Below are 16,452 nucleotides of genomic sequence, written 5' to 3'. Positions count from 1 at the left end.
GGTTCCATCATAAGTGTGGGGTTTGCACCCCATGAAAGCTTTGTAGGAGCACCCTTCGCTAGAGTTACCGGCTCCTTGGTTATTGTTGTTGTGGTTGTTGTTATTGTTGTTGTTAGACGAGTGACCGGCCATGGCCGCATCCACGGCGGTGGCTATCATGCGTTGTAAGGCTTGTTCGGGTGTTTCACGGCGTGGCGCACGACGAGGAGGCATTGTTCCTTCAAAACAAAAGAATACCGTTGGTTAGTATCCTAACTAATACTAACCGTGATATGGAATAAAGATAAAGAGAAAATTATCCTTGACTCGCCTTAAATTCTTTATGTCATGATGTCGGTATGTTCATATGAGTCACCGTAATATAATCCCGGAAATTATATTACCCTAACTCATATGTGCATTCGACATTACCACATATAGTCAAGGTGGCGTGTCAATTAAATTATACAACGCAAGAGTAAGATAGAATAAGAGTAGATATGAGTAAGAGGGTTCGAGTATAAATGCACAAATAGTCAAGTAATCCCTATGTCAAGTCTATATGCCGGTTGTAGTCTAGACTCACCAATGTACCCTATGACTCGGGGTTGACACCAATGAACTCTAAATCCCTACAACCAAAGCTCTGATACCACTTGTAGCGACCCCGACAAATCGTCAAATGATGGCGTCATCTACGAATGGTCCCATTACATGAGTCGTAGGTCTTTATAACAAAGTTTGACCGAAAATATGTCGCATTCATTTCATAAAAGGATGTTTCAATGTTTACAAAAGAAGTTCCCATAACGAGTACATAACAATGGTTAAAGTTTGTATGAAACACATGCGACACAATTTAAAGTAGCCAAAATACGCTCCACGTATGCAATATACTCGACATCCAATGCAAGTATCAAAAAGTATGTGCGGAAGCATGCATCACCTAAGTTCAAGGACCTGAGAAAACATAGAGAATCTGTCAACGAAAACGTTGGTGAAATCATAGTTGTATGCATAAAGTATATTTGTATCACAAGGTTTAGTATAAAACGTTTATCAAGCGTATACATCTCAAAAGATGTGTTTGTATCACGAGCACCCAATTATCAAGCTTAACTGAATCTTACCTCTGCATAATAGTGTTAGAACCTACACTATACATTGAAAGAACGTTTCATTCCTTCGAATGAGGGTTCGTTAAACCCGCATGGCCACACAACATAATTTCTCGCTTACACCCTACAAGTGTAACTAATGATAATTGGACTTGAGGCTTTTCGTTCTAACTCGTATGTATCTTTGCTTTTGTATAGTATTCAAAACGTTAAAGTATGAAAAGTATATGTAAGTATGTATTGTATATGTTTTCTCATCCCACGATTTTTAAAGTATAAAAGTGTTTGAAGAGTGGGCTATGATCTCACCTTTGATTGCAAGAGTGTATTAGTACTTCGACAAGTAAACATGCAAAGAACAGTGCTAGTCTCGACCTAAACAAATAGGTTGTATCAATAACGATAGTCACGCAGGGTCAAAGATGTTCAATTAGTCTTGTGGCTCAACACGACTCGATTATGTAGCATGTGAAGCAAATTGTCAAGTTTCATGCAAGATACAAGTATAGAATCATGTTAGAAAGATTGCATAATTAATTGGTTAAGTTTGACAAAAAGTCAAACTTGGTCGGGTCAAAGTCAACGAAAAAGTCAACATGTTCGGGTCGGGTCCCGGACTATTTTTCTATGCTAATTATTCATATACAAGTGTATTAAAACAAGTTTCATGTGAATCGGAGGTCAATAGCTAGTCAAACATTTCGCGTGAAATGGGACAATTTGAGCAGATTCTGGCCAGGCCTATTGGCGCGCCGCGCAGGTATAGGGGCGCGCCGCGCCACCCACTGGGCAGGTCTGTTTCTGCTTTTCCACAAGTATGCACGAGCCAAAACCAATTCTAACACAACACTTGACCCGCAAACACTTATAATGCCTATCATACATCGTTGGAAAGGTATTTTGACGAGGGATGCAACTAAACACATATCATCAATCAAATTTCCACTTACAACAACCAAAAAACCACAATTAATGTTCCTCATTCAATGCATACAAGTCATAAATGCCATTTAATGATTTGGTAACCAAATTACATGAACAATATGCCGTTTCGAAGGTAATTAAGCATACAACACAACCTAACACTTACAATTAGCATTTCGTGTCATTTAAAGCATCAAAAGTCCATTTCTAGTTCATGAAACCCTAACTCAAATTCACTAATCAAGTTTAGAAGGTTTCTTTAACCAAACCATACATCATAACGAAGCTAGTAACACTAGGAATAAGATTAAAACATGAACTCTTAGCATCAAACAACATATGAACACTCAAAATTCAAGATTAAGCATGTGAACTTTCAATATGAACTAGTTACATCAAAATAGCAAGAACAAGCATACAAAATACATAATCATACTAGACTTGAGCCATAGACACTAATTAACAACCTTTTAACTCAAAAATCTCAAGAACACATAATATTAGTGATTTTAGAAAGTTACCCAAATTTGATGAAATCGGTATGGAATCGGAGAGGAGATCACGAGGAGTTCAAATATGTAATTTGTTTTGATCGAATCCTTCTTGAACGAATTTGGATGAGGAATTGCTTTTTGATGAATTTAAAGAATGGTGGAAGTATTAGATGAAAAGGAAAAATTAAATGAAGAAATGAGGTGGAAGAGTTTGACTAGTCAAGTGGCTAGTCACCACTTTGGTGTCTTGGCGAAACAAGTCCCTCAAGTTGCAATCGGGTGCGTTAGATTACCTAAAACTTTAGAGATTACATAATCACCGTAGAATATTTCTCCGATGAAGTTATGAATCAATACTTCATCGTTTGATGTTGTTGATATTCCTTGGTATCTACAGAGCGTATGATGTTGATGCTCGTGGGACAGATTGTGATGTTGGGGCTTGCGATGCGGATGTTGTTGGTGGTGGTAATGGTACTGTTGTGTGGATGCGGGTGGTGCAGTTGGTGCTTGTGGGGCTTGCGATGCTTGTAAGTTCTGCATCATATTCTCCAAAGCCACCACTCTAGCGCGAAGCTCGTTGCCTTCTTCTAGTACACTAGAATGATTGGCGGTTAGAACGAGCGGATGAATAAGATCTAGAAGTTTAGATAATATATAATCGTGGCGAGATACTTTGGAAATGAGGGTGAAATGGTGTTTCGGACTGGTTCGCCGGTAAATGCTTCAGGTTCTTCGCCGAGAGGAAAATTTGGTGGGTGGAAAGGATCGCCTTCTTCTCATCTCCATTGACTGAGTCATCTACGAACCCATCCCCAATCCATCCAGAATAGATGATGGTTAATTAGTTGATCCATTCCGGTTACACTGCTTTCGGAGCTCAGGTGAATATCCATATCGGAATAGCTGTCGGAATCTGATGAACTTGAATCAGTTGAAGGATCCATCTCGTACAAAGTAGGGAAAAGATTTTTGAAATGAAATAAATTATAGGACTAGTTTGGTATTCCTCAATATATAATTTACATATGTATTTATAATACCAGAATCCCATAAGTTACGAAGGATTTTATGGAAGACGTTAGACAGAGTTTACTGTAATAGATATAGTTAAGAAATGAAATTTGTCTATACACTATCTATGCAATAAATGCAGTAAGACGCGTCTAGAATTAAGATGATAAGCAGGTAATTTCTGAAAAGAAATGATAATCAAAACTTTTGACATGCAGGCACTTTCGAAGTCCAGACTCACTAATGCATCCAAACATCTATCAGTTAGACACACTAATGCAAGACCTGGTTCGCTAAGACCCCTGCTCTAATACCAACTAAAACGATTCATCCATATTACTATAAACGTAGTACGTTATTCATTGGTCCCATAGCGAGGTATTTGACCTCTATATGATACGTTTTAGAAAATATTGCATTCGTTTCATAAAAAGCACACCATTATTATACATAATGCATGTTTTAAACAATTGGGCGATTATTTAAGGAATAATCCCTATAATACATCAGTTTTCAAATACTACACACTTGACATAACAGTTAAATATAATACATGACAAAAGTTTTATTGAATGCAACACTTTATTTAATTATAAGCATGAGATTCCATGCACAGCTTGCTCAGATTATGCAACAGCGGAAGACTTTCTTAAGGACCTGAGAATAAACATGCTTAAACAGTCAACACAAAGGTTGGTGAGATATATAGATTTAGCATCGATATAAATATAGACCACAAGATTTCATAGTTATAAATATATGTACACTCACAAGTGTATAAAAGTATTATATAAGTTGTTGAACGCTTCGGTAACCATACTTAACCATTAATGTAGCATATTACCTTTATTATGAAATCTCCCTACACTGTACCAAGTGTAGTAAAAATGAAGTACTATGCAACAGTTTACGATACTAGAGCGACTAGCTCGGTTGGGGTTGTCAAACCTGATAGATCTATCAATAGAATTCGCGCTTACATGTTCTTACAACATGTAAATATTAGTTACCAAGCTATTAGAGAAGATATGCAAGGTGGTACAACTCAACGTAGAATATATTTCAAGTACTTGTGTCCATGGCGTAAAACATAAAATGCATGTTGTAGTGACCTGAACTTTTCCATGGTTATATATATTAATTGAGATTGATATTTACATGATTAAATGTTTCCAACATGTTAAGCAATCAAACTTGTTAAGACTTAATTAATTGAAATATGTTTCATATAGACAATTGACCACCCAAGTTGACCGGTGATTCACGAACGTTAAAACTTGTAAAAACTATATGATGACATATATATGGATATATATATATATATATATATAGTTAACATGATACTATGATAAGTAAACATATCATTAAGTATATTAACAATGAACTACATATGTAAAAACAAGACTACTAACTTAATGATTTTTAAACGAGACATATATGTAACGATTATCGTTGTAAAGACATTTAATGTATATATATCATATTAAGAGATATTCATACATGATAATATCATGATAATATAATAATTTAAAATCTCATTTGATATTATAAACATTGGGTTAACAACATTTAACAAGATCGTTAACCTAAAGGTTTCAAAACAACACTTACATGTAACGACTAACGATGACTTAACGACTCAGTTAAAATGTATATACATGTAGTGTTTTAATATTTATTTATACACTTTTGAAAGACTTCAATACACTTATCAAAATACTTCTACTTAACAAAAATGCTTACAATTACATCCACGTTCAGTTTCATCAACAATTCTACTCGTATGCACCCGTATTCGTACTCGTACAATACACAGCTTTTAGATGTATGTACTATTAGTATATACACTCCAATTATCAGCTCTTAGCAGCCCATGTGAGTCACCTAACACATGTGGGAACCATCATTTGGCAACTAGCATAAAATATCTCATAAAATTACAAAAATATGAGTAATCATTCATGACTTATTTACATGAAAATAAAATTACATATCCTTTATATCTAATCCATACACCAACGACCAAAAACACCTACAAACACTTTCATTCTTCAATTTTCTTCATCTAATTGATCTCTCTCAAGTTCTATCTTCAAGTTCTAAGTGTTCTTCATATATTCTACAAGTTCTAGTTACATAAAATCAAGAATACTTTCAAGTTTGCTAGCTCACTTCCAATCTTGTAAGGTGATCATCCAACCTCAAGAAATCTTTGTTTCTTACAGTACGTTATCATTCTAATACAAGGTAATAATCATATTCAAACTTTGGTTCAATTTCTATAACTATAACAATCTTATTTCAAGTGATGATCTTACTTGAACTTGTTTTCGTGTCATGATTCTGCTTCAAGAAATTCGAGCCATCCAAGGATCCGTTGAAGCTAGATCCATTTTTCTCTTTTCCAGTAGGTTTATCCAAGGAACTTAAGGTAGTAATTATGTTCATAACATCATTCGATTCATACATATAAAGCTATCTTATTCGAAGGTTTAAACTTGAAATCACTAGAACATAGTTTAGTTAATTCTAAACTTGTTCGCAAACAAAAGTTAATCCTTCTAACTTGACTTTTAAAATCAACTAAACACATGTTCTATATCTATATGATATGCTAACTTAATGATTTAAAACCTGGAGACACGAAAAACACCGTAAAACCGGATTTACGCCGTCGTAGTAACACCGCGGGCTGTTTTGGGTTAGTTAATTAAAAACTATGATAAACTTTGATTTAAAAGTTATTATTCTGAGAAAATGATTTTTATTATGAACATGAAACTATATCCAAAAATTATGGTTAAACTCAAAGTGGAAGTATGTTTTTCTAAAATGGTCATCTAGACGTCGTTCTTTCGACTGAAATGACTACCTTTACAAAAACAACTTGTAACTTATTTTTCCGACTATAAACCTATACTTTTTCTATTTAGATTCATAAAATAGAGTTCAATATGAAACCATAGCAATTTGATTCACTCAAAACGGATTTAAAATGAAGAAGTTATGGGTAAAACAAGATTGGATAATTTTTCTCATTTTAGCTACGTGAAAATTGGTAACAAATCTATTACAACCATAACTTAATCAACTTGTATTGTATATTATGTAATATTGAGATACCATAGACACGTATACAATGTTTCGACCTATCATGTCGACACATCTATATATATTTCGGAACAACCATAGACACTCTATATGTGAATGTTGGAGTTAGCTATACAGGGTTGAGGTTGATTCCAAAATATATATAGTTAGAGTTGTGATCAATACTGAGATACGTATACACTGGGTCGTGGATTGATTCAAGATAATATTTATCGATTTATTTCTATACATCTAACTGTAGACAACTAGTTGTAGGTTACTAACGAGGACAGCTGACTTAATAAACTTAAAACATCAAAATATATTAAAAGTGTTGTAAATATATTTTGAACATACTTTGATATATATGTATATATTGTTATAGGTTTGTGAATCAACCAGTGGCCAAGTCTTACTTCCCGACGAAGTAAAAATCTGTGAAAGTGAGTTATAGTCCCACTTTTAAAATCTAATATTTTTGGGATGAGAATACATGCAGGTTTTATAATTGATTTACAAAATAGACACAAGTACGTGAAACTACATTCTATGGTTGAATTATCAAAATCGAATATGTCCCTTTTTATTAAGTCTGGTAATCTAAGAATTAGGGAACAGACACCCTAATTGACGCGAATCCTAAAGATAGATCTATTGGGCCTAACAAACCCCATCCAAAGTACCGGATGCTTTAATACTTTGAAATTTATATCATATCCGAAGGGTGTCCCGGAATGATGGGGATATTCTTATATATGCATCTTGTTAATGTCGGTTACCAGGTGTTCACCATATGAATGATTTTTATCTCTATGTATGGGATGTGTATTGAAATATGAAATCTTGTGGTCTATTATTATGATTTAATATATATAGGTTAAACCTATAACTCACCAACATTTTTGTTGACGTTTTAAGCATGTTTATTCTCAGGTGATTATTAAGAGCTTCCGCTATCGCATACTTAAATAAGGACGAGATTTGGAGTCCATGCTTGTATGATATTGTGTAAAAACTGCATTCAAGAAACTTATTTTGTTGTAACATATTTGTATTGTAAACCATTATGTAATGGTCGTGTGTAAACAGGATATTTTAGATTATCATTATTTGATAATCTACGTAAAGCTTTTTAAACCTTTATTGATGAAATAAAGGTTATGGTTTGTTTTAAAATGAATGCAGTCTTTGAAAAACGTCTCATATAGAGGTCAAAACCTCGCAACGAAATCAATTAATATGGAACGTTTTTAATCAATAAGAACGGGACATTTCAGTTGGTATCCGAGCGTTGGTCTTAGAGAACCAGAATTTTGCATTAGTGTGTCTTATCGAGTTTGTTAGGATGCATTAGTGAGTCTGGACTTCGACCGTGTTTACTTGAAAAATGATTGCTTAACAAATTTTGTTGGAAACTATATATTTTTAACATGTGAATATTATGTGATATATTAATCTCTTAACGCGTTTGATATTATGTGATAGATGTCTACCTCTAGAACAAGTCCCATTGACTCACCTAATAATAATGAAGAGTCAAATGTAAATTGGAATGATTCGTGGACTGATTCACAAGTTCCCGAAGAGGAACCGGAAGAAGAGTCGGAACCGGAAGAAGAATCGGAACCGGAAGAAGAAACGGAACCGGTTGAAGAAATAGAACCGGTGGGGGAAATAATAAAACAGTTAAGTAAAAGAAAATCCTCAACCAACCGACCAAGGTTAATTATGGTCAATGGTGTTTCCGCCAAGGAAGCAAAATATTGGGAGGATTACCAATTCTCTGATGAATCGGATTCCGACGAGAATTCCGATGATGTTATAGAAATTACCCCAACTGAATTTAAAAAGGCAAAAGAAAATAATAAGGGAAAGGGCATAAAAATAGAGAAATCTAATTCCAACCCCGATGAACTTTATATGTATCGTCAACCCCCGAAGTCCTTAAGTTGTAACAATGACCCGGGAACCTCTAAACCACCAGGTTTTTCTAGACCAATGTGGAAAACGACGGCTCGTATTAGGGGAACATCATATATTCCTAGAAACTTGGCAAAACGAAACAAAACCGAAGAAGAAGAAACAAGCAAGTCGGAATAAGATAGTTGTATTCGTGTGGTGTAATATATGTAATATAGTGTGCTTATGCTTTATGATATATGTAAAAATTGCTTGTATTAATAAGTATTTTTTTTATCAATCTAACTCTTGTCTATTTTACAGTATAAAAACACAAAATGGATAGACAACCCAATATTTTAAGAGACCTACCCGGAGACAGGATTGATGAAATCTTGTCTAGAGTCGGTCAGAATTCTTCGGCACAACTATTTAAGGCGAGATCAGTTTGTAAGACATTCGAAGAACGTTCCAAGAATGCCTTGGTTTATAAAAGGCTTTCGTTCGAAAGATGGGGGATATCACATTGGGAAATCCATAAGTTACGATGTGTTTACTTTGACGCATATATTGCGGGGAACCCAAATGCTATTTTACGCAATGGGTTAAAAAATTATTTTGACTCAATATATCCGAATATTGGACTTCGTGATTTAGAAAAAGTGGCTAACATGCAACATAAAGAAGCATGTTATGCTTACGGATTAGTAATGTTCGCTTCTCACCAAAGTGAGAACAAGAACATCGGGCTACAACTATTAAACAAAACGTTCCCACAAGTGACGGAGTCGGTAATTGGGGTAAGAAATGAGGTTTTTAGATAATTACGGGACTGTTGGACATTACGTAACCCTCATCCCTTTGACGACGTTACAACACGCTGTCTTATCAACGGTCATAACGGTTATGTTCCACAAGACCAAGGATGGGAAGTAATCCTAGTAAAACCAGAATGCATGATTTGTTTCTGGACGTATGAATTACGTGTCTTTATTGCCTTTGCTGAACGACTTGTGTACTAGCTAGAATTATCTTCACAACCATCTTGTATCAAATTTATTGTGTGCTATATTTCATGCTATATGTAAAATAAGCGGTATTGTAAGTTTGTAAAATATTGTGTAAAAGTTTGAACGCGAAATATTATTATAATCAGTTTTTCATATAGAATTGTAGTAGTTGAATTGTATATTAGCTACTAAGTATGAACTTAACGGGTAGGTACTACCCGAATTTAAACTTATAAAACGCTAATATGAAGAAAAAGCTTTTATAAATGAGTTCATATTATGCTACGAAATACTATTAACTACTCTTAATATTCTGTATGATTAACTTGTTCCATTTGACTATTTTGAAGGAAATGGCACCGACTACTCGACACACCGTGAATATGAATGAAGAGGAATTCCGTACTTTTCTAGCTTCAAACATAGCCGCAGTACAGGCTGCGCTACATACCAACAATAACCTTGGATCTAGCAGTACAGGAAATCGTGTAGGATGCACCTACAAAGAATTCACTGCCTGCAAACCTTTGGAATTTGATGGAACCGAAGGACCGATCGGATTGAAACGGTGGACCGAGAAGGTTGAATCGGTGTTTGCCATAAGTAAGTGTACTGAAGAGGACAAAGTGAAGTACGCTACGCATACTGTGATGACCCGAAAATTTTTGACTTATTTAAGCCAATTCTCTATACGATTTATTATTTTAACACGCTAAACAAAGTCTGTTAGATTGAGTCTCAAAATTTTAGAACTGTTTCATATATACAATTAACTTTGATTACTCTCGACGATTCATGAACAATTATATGTAAGTATATATATATGTACAAGTAAAAACGACTTTCCTACAGTAAAACCCTATTTGCTACAGTAAAAATTACTTTGCTACAGTAAAACACTATTTGTTACAGTGAAACCGTATTTTGCTACAGTGCTACAGTGAAAACGAGTTTGCTACAGTGATTTGCTACAGTGAAACACTATTTGCTACAGTAAACACTATTTGCTACAGTAAAAAACTATTTGCTACAATAAAACACTATTTGCTACAGTAAAACACTATTTGCTACATTAAACACTATTTGCTACAGTGAAACCGTATTTTGCTACAGTGCTACAGTGAAACCGATGGATTTCAGCAACAACCAGAAATTCCGCAGTGGAAATGGGAAAGAATAACCATGGATTTCATTATGAAATTGCCAAGGACTGCAAGTAGTCATGATACTATTTGGGTGATAGTTGATCGTCTAACTAAATCAGCTCACTTTCTACCAATAAAGGAGACAGACAGTATGAAGAAATTAGCACGCCTATATTTGAAGGAAGTAGTTTCCAGGCATGGTGTACCCATCTCTATCATATCTGATCGCGACACCCGATTCACATCACGTTTCTGGCAGTCATTACAAAAAGCATTGGGAACTCGATTAGATATGAGCACCGCTTATCACCCACAGACAGATGGTCAAAGTGAAAGAACAATACAAACATTGGAAGACATGTTACGGGCATGCGTGATTGACTTTGGAACCAGTTGGGATCGACACTTACCGTTGGCAGAATTTTCATACAATAACAGCTATCATACGAGCATCAACGCAGCGCCATTTGAAGCACTTTACGGTAGAAAGTGCAGATATCCTATCTGTTGGAGTGAAGTAGGAGAAAGACAACTTACTGGACCAGAAATTATTCACGAAACCACCGAAAAGATCATTCAAATACAACAGCGATTGAAAACGGCCATGAGTCGCCAAAAGAGTTATGCTGATGTAAGAAGAAAACCGCTAGAATTTCAAGTGGGCGACAAAGTCATGTTGAAAGTGTCACCCTGGAAAGGCGTTGTACGATTCGGTAAACGAGGAAAGCTAAGTCCTAGGTACGTAGGACCCTTTGAAATCACCGAAAGAATTGGAACAGTTGCTTATCGATTAAAGCTACCGCAAGAACTTAGTAGTGTTCACAACACATTTCACGTGTCAAATTTGAAGAAATGTTTAGCTGAAGAGGATGTCGTAATTCCTCTTGACGAAATACGAATCAATGATAAACTCCATTTTATCGAAGAACCTGTTGAAATCATGGACCGTGAGGTCAAACAATTAAAACAAAGCAAAATACCGATAGTTAGGGTTCGTTGGAACGCAAGACGAAGACCCGAGTTTACTTGGGAACGTGAAGATCAGATGAAGCAAAAGTATCCACATTTGTTCACTGATATCGCTCATGAAACAGGTACTACTCAAAATTTCGGGACGAAATTTTCTTTAAGGGGGAGGTACTGTGATGACCCGAAAATTTTTGACTTATTTAAGCCAATTCTCTATACGATTTATTATTTTAACACGCTAAACAAAGTCTGTTAGATTGAGTCTCAAAATTTTAGAACTGTTTCATATATACAATTACCTTTGATTACTCTCGACGATTCATGAACAATTATATGTAAGTATATATATATGTACAAGTAAAAACGACTTTCCTACAGTAAAACCCTATTTGCTACAGTAAAAATTACTTTGCTACAGTAAAACACAATTTGCTACAGTAAAACACTATTTGCTACAGTGAAACCGTATTTTGCTACAGTGCTACAGTTAAAACACTATTTGCTACAGTGATTTGCTACAGTGAAACACTATTTGCTACAGTAAACACTATTTGCTACAGTAACCTATTTGCTACAGTAAACACTATTGCTACAGTAAACACTATTTGATGTCGACGAACTAGCAAACAAAAACAGAAAAGGCGGCCATGCGATCGCATGGCAAAAACACTGAAAACTCATGCGATCGCATGAACTACAGTAAATCGAAAAGTACTATAAAAGGTCAGTTTTGCTCGACGATATTTTTCATAAATATATCTGTAATAAGTTTTAATTTATAATTATAATTATAATTTAAGTTTAATAATAATAAAGTATATTCGAGGGTGTTTTAATTCGGGTTTCAAACCGCTTTAAGCTAAGGAAATATTGGGTATTATTCGGGGTATTGTTCTTGAATCCAAGGCCAACCATACAGTCGTCTACCATCATTACGTCTACGCAATTTGCCAACAATATTGAGTCTCAATATTGAACTGTGAGTTTATAGTCCCCCTTTTTAAATACTTTAAATATTTTTGGGCTGAGAATACATGCAATTTATTTTAAACGCAATAAGACACAAGTACATACAAAATTCTACACTGAGTTAAACCGGAAATCCCTTAGCTTTGGTAATTAGTAGCTGCCAGTACATAGGATATGGACTGGTGGGCGCGAATAATTGTATATGGATCCATAGGGCTTGACATCCCCGTCCGAGCTAGAGCACTAGCCTTTTAACGGACGTATGTTATTTGAGTTTAAGACACGTTGGTTTGCGTGTATTAAAACGAATGGGGTAATTATCACTATAGCGTTAAGTTTAGTTACCAGGGTGCTCTGTTACGTAGAATCTATTGATAAACTTTTGATGAAATCTTGTGGTCTATCTTTATATATGTTTATGACTCGAGCAATTAAACCTATAACTCACCAACATTCGTGTTGACTTTTTAGCATGTTTTATTCTCAGGTCCTTAGAATGCTTCCGCTGTGATGTGCTTGTTGCCTGCATGGAGTCTCTCATGCTTTGTACAAAGTTTATTGCATTCAAAATAAAACTGCGTTGTGTAATAAATAATTGGACTGTGATGTCAACCTGTAAATTAAAGACTTATGTATTTCGGGGTTTTGCTTATACCTAAGCACTCGCCCACATGTTTATAACTTTCTATGTTTAGAAAGTCACTTATTTTAATGAATGCAATATTTTATCAAAACGTATCATATAGAGGTCAAAACCTCACTGTGGAATCAATGATTAACGTGCCGCGTCAATAGCGATTTTGACGGGTCGTTACAGTTGGTATCCGAGCTTGAGGTCATAGGGAACCAGAAATTACATTATTGTGTTTAACTAGTAATTGTTAGGATGTATTAGTGAGTCTGGACTATGACCATATCTGTTTTTCCTGATTTCTACTTATTATTTGGTCAAAAACATTATATGTGATATATTTATATGCTAACGTAATTGTTGTTTCAATTATGTGATAGATGACTTCTTCTAATCCTATCATTTTGTACGACTCGGAATCGGACACTGAATCTATTCTATCCACAACTGAAAAGGGCGTTCCAATACCTATTAAAGAAGAAATTGTGTTAGCCGGGGAATCTCAACTCCCGGTAAACCCAGAGGAGGTTCCAGCTCCACCCAGCTTTAGTTTTCCGGAGCCACAGTATCGTTGGCATGGACCCATGATCCCTGGAGTAAAAGAGGATCGTCCATTTCTAAACAAATATGGACATTGGTCCAGATATACCGCCGACGGGCGGGTTGTGCCGATTACGCCTGGCAGATTTCGGTTCATGACCACCGGTACATATTCTTGCAGTTCGTCATCATATTCTCCTACACATGACTCAGACAGTTCGTCATCAGACGAGATCAGTAAGGAGGAGGATTTCGCTAATGAAATAAAAGAGATCACTAAGGAGAAATTCCAACTTGCTATAGATAATAAAAACAACCACAATAATAAAATGTCCTTAATTATTAAAAAAGAACAGGACCATTCAATCCGTAACCACCCTTATTGTATTAAACCCACTGAGGTAACGGGTACCTCAAAACCCCAACTAAAAATAAAATACACTGCCAGAATGTCTGTCGGACCATGTGCACACAAACAATTGGCAGAGAGAACCAAATGGGAAGAAGTTTCTGATAGTTCTGAATGAACGACCTCGCAACCATAAATCTTCCATGCACTATTTTATTGCTTATGTGTGCTACTCTATCTTGTTATGTAAAATAAGCATATGTAAAATATCAGTATTGTATGGTATTGTATTATTTTGGTTTATTAATAATAAATGCATGGAATGATTATTTGTATTATTACTATTTCTTATTATTATTATTATTACATAATAATGTAGTAACTCGCTATAATTTTTTATAGTGGAATATTATTAGGATTTTAGTAGTTAATTCCTTGTACTAGCTATTATGTATGAACTTAACGGGTAGGTAATACCCTAGAAATAATTATAAAATGCTAATAAGAAGAAAAGGCTTTTATAATAATTGGTTCATATTATTAATATGCTACGATTAACTATTGACAACTCATTTTACCGATAATATTCTATATGATTAAATTATATCTGTTGTGTTTATTGAAGAAACATGTCTCAAATGTCGGATGCTGAGTTTGAGCAACTAGTCGAGAAACGTGTGAATGAAAGAATTGCTGCAACCGAAGCAGCAAAAGCAACAGCCGAAGCAGCAGCCAAAGCAGCAGCCGTAAACACAAACTCACGAAACGGATGCTCATACAAAACTTTTCAAGGATGCAAACCACAGACGTTTAGTGGAACCGAGGGACCAGTCGGTCTAACCCGATGGTTTGAAAAGATGGAGTCCGTTTTCAAAATCAGTAATTGTGCGAATGGAGACAAGTCAAAGTATGCTTCGTGCACGTTGCAAGATGGTGCACTTACTTGGTGGAACAATTATGCTAAAGCAGAAGGAATAGATACGGCATATGATAACTCTTGGGAAGAACTGAAAAAGATGCTAATCGAGGAGTACTGTCCTCGAAACGAGATCAGAAAAATGGAATCTGAGTTACGTAATCTGAAGGTTATCGGCGCGAATCTCAATAACTATGAAAAGCGTTTCATGGAACTAGCCTTGTTGTGTCCGTAATTGGTGCAAAACGAGAAACGAAAGATAGAAATGTATATTGACGGTTTATCGATCAATATCAAAGGAAATGTTACATCGTCCAAACCAAATACGATGCAGGAAGCCATGACAATGGCACACTAACTCATGGACCAGATCACAGAGAGTTCGATTAAGGCACCAATTACCGAAGTCAAGATAACTGAAGGAAAGAGGAAATGGGAAGACTATAAGGGCAAAAGTACTCACCTGAAGAAACAAGAAACTTTTAAAGGTAAACAAGATGGGGCAACTGCAAGTCCAAACTATAAGGGACCCCATCCGTTCTGCAAAAGATGTTACACACATCATGCAGGTTATTGTCAAGTGGTCTGTGATAAGTGCAACAAGAAAGGACATGTGGCGAAAGATTGTTATGCCACCGTTTCTGAAGTAAAGACAAAACTGACCGATGTCAAGAAATGTTTTGGATGCGGGAAGTCTGGTCACTTTATAAATCAATGCCCTGATAAGGAGAAGAACAAAGAACCTGCGCGTGGGAGGGCATTTAATGTTAGTGCCAGTAAAGCACGTGAGGATCCTAATCTTGTCACGGGTACGTTTACCATTAATAATCAACTAGCTTCTATTATGTTTGATACGGGTGCTGATAGAAGTTATATGTGTAAAGACTTTAGTTTTAAACTAAAATGTGCATCATTACCTCTAGACGATAAATATACTATTGAATTAGCTAATGGTAAACTGATAAAAGCCGATAAAATTTGCCATGGTTGCGAAATGAATCTCGCTGGTGAAACCTTCAAAATTGATTTGATACCCGTAGAATTAGGAAGTTTTGATGTAATCGTTGGCATGGACTGGATGTCCAAAACAAGAGCGGAAGTTGTTTGCGCTGAGAAAGCAATCCGCATCCCTCGTAAGGATGAAACGTCATTAATGATTTATGGGGAGAAGAACAACTCAAAACTGAACTTTATCAGCTGTATGAAGGCCCAGAAACTTATAAGAAAAGGTTGTTATGCTATTCTGGCACACGTAAAGAAGATCGATACTGAAGAAAGAAGCATTGATGACATGCCAGTTGTAAGAGAATATCCCGGAGTATTTCCAGAAGAATTACCGGGGCTACCTCCACACAGATGTGTAGAATTCCAGATTGATCTCATACCAGGAGCTGCACCTGTAGCC

Source organism: Rutidosis leptorrhynchoides, chromosome 2 (assembly GCF_046630445.1).
Source record: "Rutidosis leptorrhynchoides isolate AG116_Rl617_1_P2 chromosome 2, CSIRO_AGI_Rlap_v1, whole genome shotgun sequence".
In the NCBI taxonomy this organism is placed as follows: domain Eukaryota; kingdom Viridiplantae; phylum Streptophyta; class Magnoliopsida; order Asterales; family Asteraceae; genus Rutidosis; species Rutidosis leptorrhynchoides.
This window is presented reverse-complemented; position numbering follows the sequence as displayed.